The sequence below is a fragment of the Gadus morhua genome, unplaced genomic scaffold (assembly GCF_902167405.1).
Source record: "Gadus morhua unplaced genomic scaffold, gadMor3.0, whole genome shotgun sequence".
Lineage (NCBI taxonomy): Eukaryota > Metazoa > Chordata > Actinopteri > Gadiformes > Gadidae > Gadus > Gadus morhua.
Genome location: NW_021964064.1, coordinates 23,084 through 37,938, shown reverse-complemented (window position 1 = coordinate 37,938; position 14,855 = coordinate 23,084). Strand labels below are relative to the sequence as shown.

Genomic DNA, 14,855 nt, shown 5'->3' with positions numbered 1-14,855 from the left:
TCTCACTCCGAGAACCTTAAAATATGAATCAATCCATTAGAAGTATGAAATATCTTCCCGGTCGTGCAACAGGGCAAACAAGGTGTCCTTTGACATCTACGTTTCGAGACGATTGTGCCACACATGATCATATTTGAATATGTTTCGGGGTAGTAATTAGCTGTCGATTTTGGAGGCCATTATCAATAATGACCAGCTATAGATTTGCTTCCCGATGGAGATTTTTGACAAATTACATGTTAATTAGCATCTACACGTTAAGCTGAGTCCAATGAGATCAAGCTCGCCCTCTTGCTACACCGAGATCATGTCCTAGACCTAGGTGTACCATGTAAAATACATGTTACCATTAGCTAGAGTGTCATGCTTGGTGTCATTGGACTCAGCTCAACGTGCAGATGCTAAATAACATTTGTCACACATTTTTATCGGGAAGCAAATCAATAGCTGCTCATTATTGATTAAGGCCTCCAATTTCGACAGCTAATTACTACCATTAAACATGTTCGAATATGCTCATGTGTGGCACCGTTGCAATCTCCTGGAAGCGTAGATGTTGAAGGACACCTTGTTCGTCCTCCTACGCCACCGGGAAGATATTTACATGCTTCTGATTGACTAATGAATTGATTCAGCTATTCCCCCAGAAGTCTGGGGTCAAAAGGAGACGGCACCAGCCCCGTTGAAAAAAATAGAATACCACCCAACACACTCAGGAGATTAATGATATTTAAATGATTATGACCATGAAGTCTTTATTTGCATGGGTTTACATTTCGTTTCGTGTAGCATGGAAAAATCTGAGAAACACTCCCATTCAGAATGCATTGGTTTACATTTCGTTCTTTGGAAAACGGTTCTTTAGTAATAATATTTGAGGGAATATTTTGTTGTTGTTGTTTTAGCAGCGAAATGCACCGTGTGCGTGTGTGTGTGTGTGTGTGCGTGTGTGTCTGTGCGTGCGTGTGCGTGTGTGTGCTTGTGTGTGTGTGGGTGCTTGTGTGTATAACACGCTATTTTATGTTGAAATGCGACGTAATCCAGTGTTCACGAAACGTACACTGTCAACGTATGCTTTTGGCGACTGGGTTGGCTCTCAGATATACGTGTTTCTAACAAGACGATATCATTAAAAGTTACATAAAGTAACAGTTTAATAACACAAACGCAGGAAGCACATGAGCTGCTAGTTTAGCGAAAGCAGCGTCCCTATTCCTAACAACCTGACGTCGTTGAAACATGCGATCGAGCCGATCAAATCCTAATAACTATAAAACTAAAGATCAGACACAATCACTGACTGAAGATTATGCAAGTAAAAAGTATATTTCTCGCTAGAAATGTTATTAGAAACACGTTTAACGGTGAATCGGTCCTAAAATATTGCATTTCCCATTCAGATAATAAAGATTAATAAAGATCATACACATTCACTGACTGAAGATTATGTAAGGAAAATGTACATTTCTCGCTAGAAATGTCATTAGAAACACGTTTAATGGTGTATCTCTCCTAAAATATTGCATTTCCCATTCAGATAATAAAGATTAATATAGGCTACGCCGTGTTCCGGAGCCGCGGGGGATTCTGGGAATTGGGGTTGTCAGTTGACAAAAGGGGCTTTTGTTAACTTGTTTTGTTGTTAGGATTAAGTGGGGTTAATGGGTTCGGGATGTTATGTGGTTGTGTGTTGTTCTATTAACATTGTTCGTGTGTTCATTGTTGTCGACACCGTCACCGAGAGTGACGTGACCATCGTTTCGTGCAGCTGTTCCGTGTTGAAGTCTCGTTCAATAAAAACCAACTCTCGTTGTCGAGCGTTCAATAAAAACCAACTCTCGTTGTCGAGCGTGCCCCCCCCCCCCCCTACAAACGTGTCTCCCCCCCCCCCCTCAACAAACGTGTCGTCGTCCCCCCCCCCCTACAATCGTGTCGCCGTCGTCCCCCTCAACAAACGTGTCTCCACCCCCACCACCCCCCCCCCCCCCCCCGGTCAACAACAGTCTACCTCCCCCCCCCCCCCCCAAACAATCGTGTCCACAATTTGCCGCGAAAGCCGTGAAACCCAAACCCCGAAACCCGCCTCCACAGCGGCACGCGTGGATACTGTAGGTATAACACGCTATTTTTTACGTTGAAATGCTACGTATCCAGTGTTCATGGAAACGTACACCGTCAACGTTTTTTCTTGGCGACTGGGTTGCCAACATATCTAGACCGCTGGCTCACCTAGGCCAGTCAGACCATGTGTCCATCCTTCTGATTCCAGTGTACAGCCCCATCAGGAAAAGTACTCCCATCACCACTAGGAATGCCAAAACCTGGCCAGCAGACCCCACGCCACTGCAGATCAGTCTCCATGACACCGGATGGGAGGAATACGAGCATGAGGACCTGGAACGGTTCACATCAATAGTCCTCCAACACGTCAGGAGCTGTGCAGACTCGTTCAGCGTGGACAAGCGTGTCAGGGTTTACCCCGACACAAAGCCATGGATGAACAGACACACCCACAAGCAAACCCACACACAGACATGAACACACACACACAGACATGAACACACACACACACACACAGATTCATTTTGCGGGAAAGTCAGCTTAAAAGCATTTAGAAACCACCACTCGACTCAGAGATGAGGTGACACGTGTCGGGTCCCACTGACCGCCCTTAGCGACTGACCCTAACCCTGACCCTGACCCTAACCCTAACCCTCTTCTGGTCCCCCTCACCATCGTTCTCAGGTCCCCCCCGTTTGGCCTGACCCAGCACCGCTCGTGCGTGTGTGTGTGTGTGTGCGTCTGCCTCTCGGTTGTTTCCATTAGTTTCTATTGATTTATCTATTGATTTATCCGTTTATTATTTTTCATTTATCCCCTTATTGTATTGTGTTTATTGTTTTTATTCATCTGCCCCGCTTAATGCATTCGTTTATGTCCTCTTGGTACGTTCGTTTGCATTATTTCATCTGTCCCGTTCACTCTGTTTGTAGTTCCCCATGTATTCCGACTGCTACCTGGTACCGGTTTGTTTGGCGTCCTCTGCTGTCCACTGGGTTTGATTGCAGCCGTTCTGGCTTGTCTTTCTGCTCTGGCGTTTGATTGGCTCCCCCACTTCCGGGCCGCCATTTTAGAATCGTGACGCGTTACACATTCGTATTGTGACGCTTTCGCGTTATTCTATTCTTTTTCTTTGTTTATTTGCCCCTTTGTCCCCTCATTTGAATGCGTTTTATTTTGTTTATTGTTATTTATTCACCTGCCCCGTCCAATGTATTCGTTTATGTCCTGTTGGTACGTTCGTTTACATTTGGTTCGCTTTTTGTGTGTTTCCCCATGTGTCCCGACTGCCACTAGGTATCGGCTTTTTTGGCGTCCTCTGCTGGCTGGGATCACCCATTGTCATGGCTCAGTGTTGTTTACCCGTCCTGGCTTGTGATTGGTCCCCCCGTCTCCGGGCGACCGTCACTAGCTATGACGCGTGACACATTTTTCAAATTCGAACGGTGTTTACCTGACCTGACACCTGATTGCCCCCCCCTCATCTGGGAGACGGCCTCTCTATTTTGATACATTCGTGACCTTTGATACAATCTTCGCAAATTTGAAATTGTTTACTCAGCCTGGCACCTGATTGGCCCCTCCGCCTCTCGGGTTGCCTTCGGCGCTTCTGCGCATGTTACACGCAGAGTCCCGCCTCCCCTGCACGACTCTAATTGGCTCAGGGTCGTGCGGAGTTCACGGCCACTCTCCCTCACCCGACACGTGTCTCAGTGGAACGTGGGTGTGTACGCGTCTACTACTGTCACTGTTACCGCGGCTCGTTTTTTGTAATTGTATGGACATTTTTCACGGTTAGCTTTTGCTCTGTTGTACCTGATGAAGTCACTATTGTGACGAAACGTCGTACCTGCATAAACGGTAATTAAACCCAAATAAAAACAGACTTTTTACCGGACCACTCGTGTTTTAACCTTTCGCCATTCGCCTTTCACGCAACCTACCGTTGATGATGCCTGCTCCGAGCCAGCGCGACGACTGGACCCTGGTCCAGCACGGAAGACGCCACCATAGACCCCGGGACCCATCGGATATCCCCCCTCTGGTTAGTCTACCCTTTAGACCCCCACATACCATGAGACGCACTTACGCGTCATTCGCGGACCCTTACGGGCGCGACTGGGTTCCCCGCGACCCCCCTCCACGTGACTGGGAAGCCCGCTCACGACCCGCCCGGGACCCGTCTCCCTTCGAGTCAGCCTCGTATCCCCCAGCTTTCCTGCCTCAGGCCTACCGGTCCGCGTTTTCGCCACGACGAGATGAGCGCAGCTACCACGAAGCTAACGCGTGCCAGAACTTCCGCCCCGACGCCCGTGACCGAGGCCTACCTACCGGCCCTCCACGACCACGCCACCAGGTGCCCTCCAGACCGGGTCCTAGGCCCCGTGCCCGACCCCGCCCTCCACCACATCCCAGACCTCCGGAGACGTCTGCCGCGCGCTCCAGACCCCTAGCTCCGGACGCCCCGCGTTCCGATGACCCGGACTTCGCGCTGAAGAACCGCCTTATCTTCGCGGCCATCAAGGCGGCCCACCACCTGGACAACGCCTCCGGCCCGGACCCTCTCCCCATCATCGCCAGGCTTACCGCCTCCTTGACGGCCTCCATCCGCCCTGCTGTCCCCAACGCCGCGACCCTTGGCTTCATTGATGGCAACTGGGGACACACCACCACCATCCTCCTGCGAGACCACTACAGGGCTACGGTGGCCCCGCGGACGCCCTGCGTGACGGCTCCCTGCCCTCCTACGACCTGCCGCCTCCCTCCCCGGACCCCGGGGCCCCGGACAGCGATGACCGCAAGGACCGCTCTCCGTCCCAGAACGGCTGCTATTCCCTCTTCTCCTCTCTGTTCCTCCCCACTTCCTCGCCCCTTCTCCCTCTTCTCCCCCCTCTCCCTGCAGTCTTGAGACCCCCTCCGGCCGCGCCCCTGCCGCAGAGAACGACACCTACCTCCGTCCTGCCTTGGCTCCGGACCCTCGCCACGCCCCCTCCGCCAGCTCCTGCGTCTCCCGGCACGACACCTCCCCATGTGTTTGCCCAGACCAGCGCTTCCGCCCTGCCACGGCGCCGGACCCTCGCCACGCCCCTTCAGCCAGCTCCTGCGTCTCCCGGCATGACACCCCCCAGTGGGTCTGCCCAGACCAACGCTCGTCGGGACGCTGTCCCTGTCGGCAGCCCCGTTGGCTCCGACCGCGCCCGGCAGACCTTCAACCCTCCGGCTGACAGCGCCATCCTGGACACGCCCATACCGCCAGAAGGTCCCGTGTGACCCTTGACCCGCCCGCGGACGGCGTCACGCCGATGGCACACGCACGCATGTTTTCTAGACGTGCCAGCACCGCCAGGAGGCTTGCCGGGAAGCCTCGTTCGGCTGCTCCACCACTGAGGGGCTCAGATACGGAGGCCTCTCCGTAGCATACCTCCAGGACATCATCTCATAGTGTGGGGTTGGGTTTGAGATAAAGGTTAGTTGTGTGATGATGGCCCGTGCACCCAGCGGCGCCGCATGTGGCGCGCCGACCTTTGCTTTTGAACCTAACCCTAACCCTTTTTTTTAGCAACTTTGGAGTTTCTAATTTGGATGTATTTTACTTCTTTTACTTTGTTTTTTTCAACTTACTTTTAAACAAAGTTTGTCTTAACTTAGTTGACCTGCATTTTGGAGCAAATAAACTTTATTCTTTTTTACCACCTGTGGAAATTACCTTATTCCCTTTGGTTTTAATCGAATCTCCTTCAAATGGCCCCCCCTTTTTTGGCAGGTGAGTACAGAGACATCTACGTGTTCAGCTTTTTTTAACTTTGGACTGTAACAGTTTTGGGATATTCTACAACCCCATCGGGCGGATCAACGACACCCTGTCTCCTAACCCAAGCACAGCCTACCTACCAGCTGAAACCCACTCGACTGAACCGATTGGGGGAATGGACGTTATCCTGCTTCCTTGCTAAGCTAACCATGCCCCCTAGCTAGACATTGCACCAGCTGACCGGATCAACAGTCTTCTATTTCGCCATTATTATTTTACATTCTTTGTTTATCGTATGGTTATAACTACATCTATTGTTTTAATCTCCATTTTTTGCAAGCTATGGTTTTAACCTTATTTTAGTTTAGTTGATTTTACATCTCTCTATTATCTTTTCCTTATTTTTTCTACGTTGGTTCTTTTTAAACTCCAACTCCCAAACCCCCTCCTGTTTTTGTAAATAGGCCTGGGCCTTTTTTATTTTCATTCCATTTTCTCCCAACGAAATGGCTAATGATTTTAGAAATAGGTTTAGCCTATTGGGTAGGCCTACTCACCCCACAGACCCACAGAAACATTCTCTTTTGAAATTGACTCCGGTCGGGACGAGTCTTTCAACCGATCTAGACCCGAAATTAATTAAACATTATTTTCAAATACTACAATCAATTCATCACACAGAAATTTTTGAAGAATCCATTAGAACAGGTATCCCACCATTAGGGATGGCTAGGAAGGTAGCTCAACTTACAGCATTCATCAAACCGGCGGCACCTGACGATCTGGTCTTAAACAAAATCAAAGAGAACACAATGGAGTATATGATTAAAAATGTAAAGACTTTAATCCAACACTGTTTTCCTCCCACATCTGTACTGGTTGAGCGGCTAGGCCCCTCAACCACCGCGGCCTAGCCGCCCCCCGCTGCCACAGCGCTTACCAGTGACCAGGCCGCGTCCGCCTCCAGTCGTCCCACCGGTGCGGACCACCTCGGCAGTCATTGAGCCTCCTTGCGTCTTGGAGACGAGCCTTGGATCTCCCACGCCGGACCCCGAGCCCCCAGTCACCATTCTCGCTTCCTCAACCCCTAGACCCAGCCGTCTCTCCCCTACGGGTGACGCGACCCGGAAACGGCTCTGCCCGTCGTCCTCCTCGCCGGCGCCGACCTCTCCACCACCTGGCCAGGCGGAGGAACCTTCCCTGACAATGAAAAAGATAAGCATCATTAATAATGGTTCAATTAAGAATCTGACCCACTCACAGTTTGCGTTGAGATTCACCCTTGCCCTCTCACGCCTCCTCTGACCACTCCTGCTGATGTTGCCCTTGCCCCAGTGGGGGAAGATCCGAGTCGCCAAGCCCCGACTTCTCCTTCCCTTTTCTCTTCCTCTATGCTCAGTACTTCTATGTGGTCCCTCCCTATCAGAAAACCCATAATTATCACGGGCGATTCAAACTTGGCCCGGATTCCAAAAAGAAAAATGGACGACATCCAAATAGACAGCTTTCCAGGAGCTACATTAAGACACCTAACAGCCGTCTTACTGAGACACACATCTCCCAGACCGGACACTAAACTCATTTTGTTATCCATCGGCAAAAACAACTGTCTTAGAGAACAAACAGCCATCACAATAATCAAGGACACCCGACGTTTAATTAGGACAGCCAGAGAAAAATTCCCCCAGGCTCGCATTGCTATTACCCCTCTTAACGGTATCTATTAAACTATCCGCCACCCAACTCCGTTGTGTCAAGGCTTTTAACGACTTTATTAGAGATAATATCGAGGACGTTGACTCCCGTGCTGGCTACCTTAACACACTGTCGACACTTAAGTTCCAGACCGCCCATGACAACATTCACTGGACTCCGGAGACAGCGAAGTCTATGCTGGATGACTGGCTGACTCAGCTGGGTTTATAGCTAGACCACCAGGCGCAGCACCGTCCCCTCCGTCCTCAGTATCTAACGTCACTAACCTTTCTGCTCTTCCTCTGTCCCCGTCAGAACAGGAGATCCTCGAACGAGGCCTCACCTTCATCCCGACACCGTCACTCCCAGACCGTGACCTGTTGAGACTACGCCGTCTATCTGGGAACCAGCCATGAAATCCATCTCGAAGCCTATACGCCAGCTCATCGATCAGGACCTCCGTTCCTTCCGTGACCTCCGACCTCGACGTCCTGTAGGGGAGGACAATATTACTGTCCATCAACAACAGGCCCTCAACAAATTAAAATCTCGCCATGAGATAATTATTAAACCGGCGGATAAGGGAGGGCAAATTGTAATTCAGGATCGAACTAATTACATTCTGGAGGCGACACGTCAACTTAATGACCCGGTCTACTATCGCCCCCTAACGCAGCCCATGTACCTGGAGACTCAGGCGATGGTTAGGGTCTTAATTATTCTACCTTCTCCCAAAAATACACAAACCCCCAGAGAATTGGACTGTTCCATTCGTGGTCCCTCCGGGACGCCCCATAGTAAGTGACTGTGGCTCTGAATCGTACCATTTGGCGGAGTTTATAGATTTATATATAAACCCCCTATCCCATACTCACCCGAGCTACCTCAAGGACACATATACATTTGTTAACAAGTTAAAAAATCTCACCGTCCCCGATAACACGTTTATCTTTTCAATCGATGTAGATTCCTTGTACACAAACATTGACACTGTCCTGGGCCTTGAGGCGGTGAAAAAAGCATTGGCTTCGTCACCTGATCCATCTCGTCCTGATACATTTATTTTAAAGTTTTTAGAAATCGCTCTTACCCTTAACGACTTTTTATTCGACAAATCGTTCTTTCTACAAATATGCGGCTGCGCCATGGGGAGGAAATATTCACCGGCCTACGCGGACATTTATCTGGCCGACTGGGAGGAATCTGCATTTCTTAAATGCCCGTCACGCCCCTTAATTTATTTCCGCTATCTAGATGATATCTTTGGACTCCGGGACAAATCCGAAACGGAATTCAACCACTTTATGCATATCCTCAACTCACACCACCCCCGTATCAAACTCAAACACACTCTCCATCTTCGGCAGGTCCCCTTCCTTGACACGATAGTTTTTTTCACAGAGACGAAGGATGGACACAAAACATTAGCCACCAAGGTTTATTTTAAAGACACTGACAGGCATTCCTTATTATTTAACACCAGCTACCATCCCCGGCATACTTTCAGCTCCATCATCAAGTCACAACTAATCCGTTTCCACCGCATCTGCTCTCTACCTCATCACGTAGAGGAGGCCACCAGGACCCTTTTCAAGGCCCTTAGACCTCGCGGCTATTCCAACGTTTTCTTCTGACCATTAAAGGGGAAGTGACCGCCCTCTTCCAGCCAGGCCGGCCCGTTCTCCCTGGAAAAAAGAACATGGAACATAATTCCATTTAATAATTCCAGTTAATTCCATTAATTACTACATTCTCGCGACACCTCAAGCAAGCTATAAAGCAACATTTTAATTCTGCCATACCTCAAACCGGCCCACTCGCTTCTTTTAAAATTTTAATGTCACACCGCCGTAATAAAAATCTGCAGGACATGCTAGTCCATACGGCACTCAACAAAGCAAAACGCACAACCTTCGACCCCTACTTCTCTAACCTGAAGTACATCTTCAACTGTCGAGCCGGTGCCCCCATCTCGCAGACCTTCACACTACTCTCCTGCAATGTCGTCTACGCCATCCAGTGCAAACTATGCAGGACCGTCTATGTGGGCGAAACGGGAGCTACTATTAAACAGAGGTTATGCCAACACATTTACCATATTCAGAAAGGAACAAATGATAAACGGCTCTATACTCACTTCATCTCACATCATATCAACAACTTTTCATTGTCCGGTCTAGAGACCAATGTCGGTTGGTCCCTGGTCCAGAGGAGAGCTGCTGAGAGAAGGTGGATCTTTAGGCTTTCCTCCATAGCCCCGTTTGGCCTAAATGATGATCCGTCTCGCCCCTCCATCCGTCCCGGTCCTAAAACATAGCCACTCCATCAGTTCCTTACCATAACCTCTTCCCTCCCCCCCTCCTAAACATAACCGTTCTCCCATGTTTTATTTCTTTTATTGATTTTATTTCATTTCATTTTATGGATTCCTAATCCTAATCCTAACCCTAACCCTAACCATAACCTGTTTGGCCTAAATGATGATCCGTCTCGCCCCTCCATCCGTACCGGTCCTAAAACATAGCCACTCCATCAGTTCCCTACCATAACCTCTTCCCTCCCCCTCTCCTAAACATAACCTTTCTCCCATATTTTATTTCTTTTATTGTTTTTATTTCATTTCATTTTATTCATTTTATGGATTCCTAATCCTAATCCTAACCCTAACCCTAACTATAAGGGGCCTGCCCGTAATTCCGACGCCTCATTGTTCCGACGTCTCAATGTTCCGAAATATTTCCCATTAGATCGACATGCCACTATTCCGACGGTTCAATGTTCCGAAAACGAAACCCATTGGTCCGAAGGTCCGTCAGTCCTCCTTTTCAAAAAGGAGGCGCATTAGGCCGACGGTTCAATATGCCGAATAGGAAAAAGAGTTTTATACCTCGCTCGCTCGCTCCCTCTCTCTCTCACTCTGTGTGTGTGTGTGTGTGTGTGTGTGTGTGTGTGTGTGTGTGTGTGTGTGTGTGTGTGTGTGTGTGTGTGTGTGTCAGACTGGTGATCTCTGCTGCACGGGTCTGAAACTCTGCAAGGCAATTGCCTGTGTTGTCCTATGAACCATACTGCAGTTTCAGACCCATACCTTAATGTTTTCATGATTAATTAATTGAAGAGACAGTTTTCAGGAAATCACACTTTTTATTAATTTATTCATTCATTTAATGAATTCATTTAATAAATAAAAGTTACTATAAAACCCTAAACATTTCTAAAAACATTTCTAAAACAATTTGATATTTAGTGCATGATTTGAATTCTTTACAGTTTATGATTAGACGGTTATCACGTGTGTGTGTGTGTGTGTGTGTGTGTGTGTGTGTGTGTGTGTGTGTGTGTGTGTGTGTGTGTGTGTGTGTGTGTGTGTGTGTAGGTGGATGGATGGATGGATGGATGGATGGATGGATGGATGGATGGATGGATGGATGGATCGTGTTGGGAGTAACGCGTTACAAAAGTGGCTATGGCCATAACCAATCGCCTGGCGCTGTCTCCCCGTCTTGGTGACGTGTGTTCGCCTTCTTGGCCCCGTCCACACAAAGCCTATTTTTTGGGTGAAACCGCATAAAAAAACGCTTTTGGTGGACACGGGCTACGGCCACACCAAACGCGTGTAACGTGCCTAACTTGTCGCTTGATCATTGTGTGTCACAAAAATTGGTTCAACGCGCCAACGCGCCTGTGGCTGCGCTGGATTTAGGAGTCCGAGGTAGGAAACCCAAACGCCGCAGTGTTTGGGTTCATGATAGAGTTTAGATCGGGTTAGATTAAATAATCTCGGATATAAATAACAAAAATCTGGTTAAATAACTTCACATGGTGTGTCTGGTGTGTTTCCAGCATTCGTAGTGTTGATCAGCAGATAGTCCGCCAAGACGTTGAGGTTGCTTATGCCCCGTTTACACCATCCCACTAATGGCCGCTAATGGCCGATGGACCACTGATGAGGAAGTCGGGGGTGATTCGGGTGACATCGGGCTAAAAATGTATGATCGGGTCAATTTATCGGGGTAGCATTTACACATACCCGATGTTATAACGATAACATAACGATTTATGCCAGGGAAGACACCCGAAGTGCGTTTGGCATCATTTCACGTAATTTCGAATGATGCCAAACACGTCAAATGACGCGTTTGGCGTCATTTGGCGTCATTTCGGGAGAAGGCAAAGGGGAGACTGGTTTAGACTGATATTATTTATATATTTATTTATATTACTATAGCGATTTTATAATAATAGAACGCCGGTTGTAATGGGCGAAGTACCCTGTAATTATAAAAGTAGGACATCCATCCATCACCCCCTATTTATACCCAAGTGGCAGATTGAGGGTCTTCCTTAACACAATCTGGTCATTCACAATCGTTATTTGTCTAGGGTTCTCGAGGGTCTTTCGTGTGTTGAGGTTGCCGATATAAAGAAGATAAAACACGATAAAGCGCGGAAGATTAACGAATATAGCCGATGTGCCCAGGAAAATTCCCGAACGATTTGCGATGTCTTACGTTATACTCCCGTTCTATTCCCGATTATAGCCGATTAGCCCATAGCAACACCTGGTAACCGATTCTACCCCGATAGACCCAAAATTAACAAACATGTTTGTTCTTTGCCGATGTTGCCCGATCATTGAGCATTTCTTCCCGTTGTCTAACGATGTTCCCGGGAAGAGTAACGGTGTTTCCCGATGCAACCACGCTATTTGCCGATGTTATAACGATAGCTGCTGATTTAGCCATCGGGCACCATCGGGGCCCACTATCGGGTAGGTGTAAACAGGGCATTAGCAACCAGAGACGCTGTCCATGCAAGTGAATGGAGCGTTCCCTCTTCGTCATAACTATCAAACCAAACATCCTTCACATTCACCGAGCGAACATTATGAAATTAAAATGCACATTTCTCGCTAAAAATGTTTACATAAACGCATTTAATGGCGTAACTATGTTACTATTTCCACCCAGAATAAAGAAAGATGTCGGCCGTATGCTTCTGTGCAAGCGTCACTACTCTAGTGACGTCGGTTCAAGCTCCACGCTGATTTGTTCCATTAGTAGATGGAACAAGGAGGGTCCGATAGGCAGAGATGATCAGCGGGAGTGGCCGCGAGCGAAGCTGTGCATGGTGGGAGTTGTTGTCTTCAATCCACAAGCGCCAAAAAGCCATTTTCTGCCTTTTCTCGGTCAAGACGGCACCAAATTAGAATTTTATTTTATTATTCGACTACATATAGGACCCAATTTCAATACATATTCATGTCTCCACCGGTGAAATGCTCCTTTAAACTGTGCTTACCTTACTTAACTGTGCTTACCCTTACTTAACTGTGCTACCTTACTTACCTGTGCTTACCTTACTTAACTGTGCTTACCTTACTTAACTGTGCTTACCTTACTTACCTGTGCTTACCTTACTTACCTGTAGGGTTTTTGCCATGCTAAGGCTCAGGGTTAGCCTCTCCATGCATTGTCAATGGGGGGAAATCTATTTGGGGGAAAATTACGTCGGGCTCCGTGCAGACTGACTCAGGGGGCTCTAAAGCACTCTCAAAAAAAAATGTTCAAGCCTCTACCTATCTCCCTTCTTACTTTTAATAACCTAAACATACGTCAATTGATTTGGATCGTTTTTAAGTTATTTTCTCGGCCTAGGAAGGGCTAGAACATAATTCCTGCAGATTCAGGATCGGACCGAGCCCAGCTACTCACCCATAATCGTTGGGCGCGATTGCGCCAACTAGTGGTTGAGAAATAATTAATTGCTGACATTTCCTAACCCTATTCATTTGGATCGGTTTTAAGTTATTTTCCTCGGCCTAGGAAGGGGCTAGAAACATAATTCCTGCAGATTCAGGGTCGGGACCGAGCCCAGCTACTCACCCATAATCGTTGGGCGCGATAGCGCCAACTAGCGGTGGAAAAAAAATCCACAGACCACCATCCCGAACGACTCAAAATGCCCTAAAACGTGCTCCTAGACGCTTTCTGTGGGAACTTTTTTTCACTCCACACAAATTTTCACAAAATTTTCACAAAATCTTTACATTGAGGGTCAATGGCAACTATGTGAAGGAAGTTAGCTACAACTCCAAAACTTCGCCACACCTGTCGACGGAGCCTAGGGAACCTTCCACACTAAATGCCTTCCACTAAAAATATTGTTAACACCCCTTTTTCCCGCGTTTAGTGGAAAACTGAAAATGAGATTTTCTATACCAAAACAAGCCACCAGGCGGCCAACTTTTTGCACAGACGTCGGCCCCATCAATACCTACCACCCATAGGAACCTTGTTCCCACGCCCCCTCCCCCCTGCTCCCGTGAGATTGATTATAGTTTGTTTTCCATGTTAAAAAAGTTGCCACTAGGGGCGCCAAATTTCTAGGGTATGGAGAGGGGCCCAGGACTACCACTGGCACTATTCAGAATTTCCACGCCCCTCTGTAAAAAAAAAAACGCTTCACTTTAAAGTTTTAAAATCGAAATTGCAGTACCTAAAAAAAAACACACATTTCCACATTTCTTGAGCAAGTCCGCTGGGCCTAGTCCTATCCGAGGGTGGTCGCCGAATTCCCACGCCCGTCTGTATGCCCGAACTAGCTAAAAAAAACGTTTTTCAAAAGTGGTAAGTAGACCTTACCCTAACCCTAACCCTAACCCTTCATCTGACAAAGCCTAACTGGGTGAAACGTTAGGAACGCTCTCTATTTCTGTGGATGTAAAGTCAGTTATTCTGGTGAACTGTTGTTTTAGCAACTTTGGAGTTTTTAATTTGGATGTACTTTATTTTAATTATTTTACTTTGTTTGCTTTAACTTACTTTTAAACAAAGTCTGTTTTTACTTGGTCAACCTGCATTTTGGAGCGATTAAACTTTATACTTTTTTAACACCTGTGGAAATTACCTCATTCCCTTTGGTTTAATCAAATCTCCTTCAAATGCTTTTTTGGCTGGTGAGTACAGAGACATCTACGTGTTCAGCTTTTTTTAACTTTGGACTGTAATCAGTTTTTTGGGATATTCTACAACCCCATCGGGCGGATCAACGACATCCTGTCACCTAAACCAAGCACAGCCTACCTCCCAGCTAAAGACTACTCGACGGAACCGATTGGGGAAATCGATTTTATTCTTGCTAAGCTAACCATGCCTCCTAGCTAAAAGACATTGCACCAGCTGACCGGTTATGACATTATTATTATTTTACATTCTTTGTTTATCTTATGGTTATAACTGCATCTATTGTTTTAATCGCCATCTTTTGCAAGCTAACGGTTTTAACCTTATTCTAATTTAGTTGATTTTACATCTCTCTTTTATCTTTTCCTTCTTTTCTCTACGTTGGT

The 14,855-nt window shown here is 47.4% G+C and overlaps 1 long non-coding RNA gene across 1 annotated transcript; it reads right to left on the bottom strand.

Moving 5' to 3' along the window:
* Window positions 1-8,830: 8,830 nt before the first annotated feature.
* On the bottom strand, window positions 8,831-9,854 carry LOC115538986 (uncharacterized). The gene is made up of 3 exons (XR_003975640.1): window positions 9,645-9,854; window positions 9,441-9,547; window positions 8,831-9,192 (listed from the first exon to the last, which is right to left on the bottom strand). It is a non-coding gene; the product is annotated as an uncharacterized LOC115538986 (long non-coding RNA).
* Window positions 9,855-14,855: the final 5,001 nt, after the last annotated feature.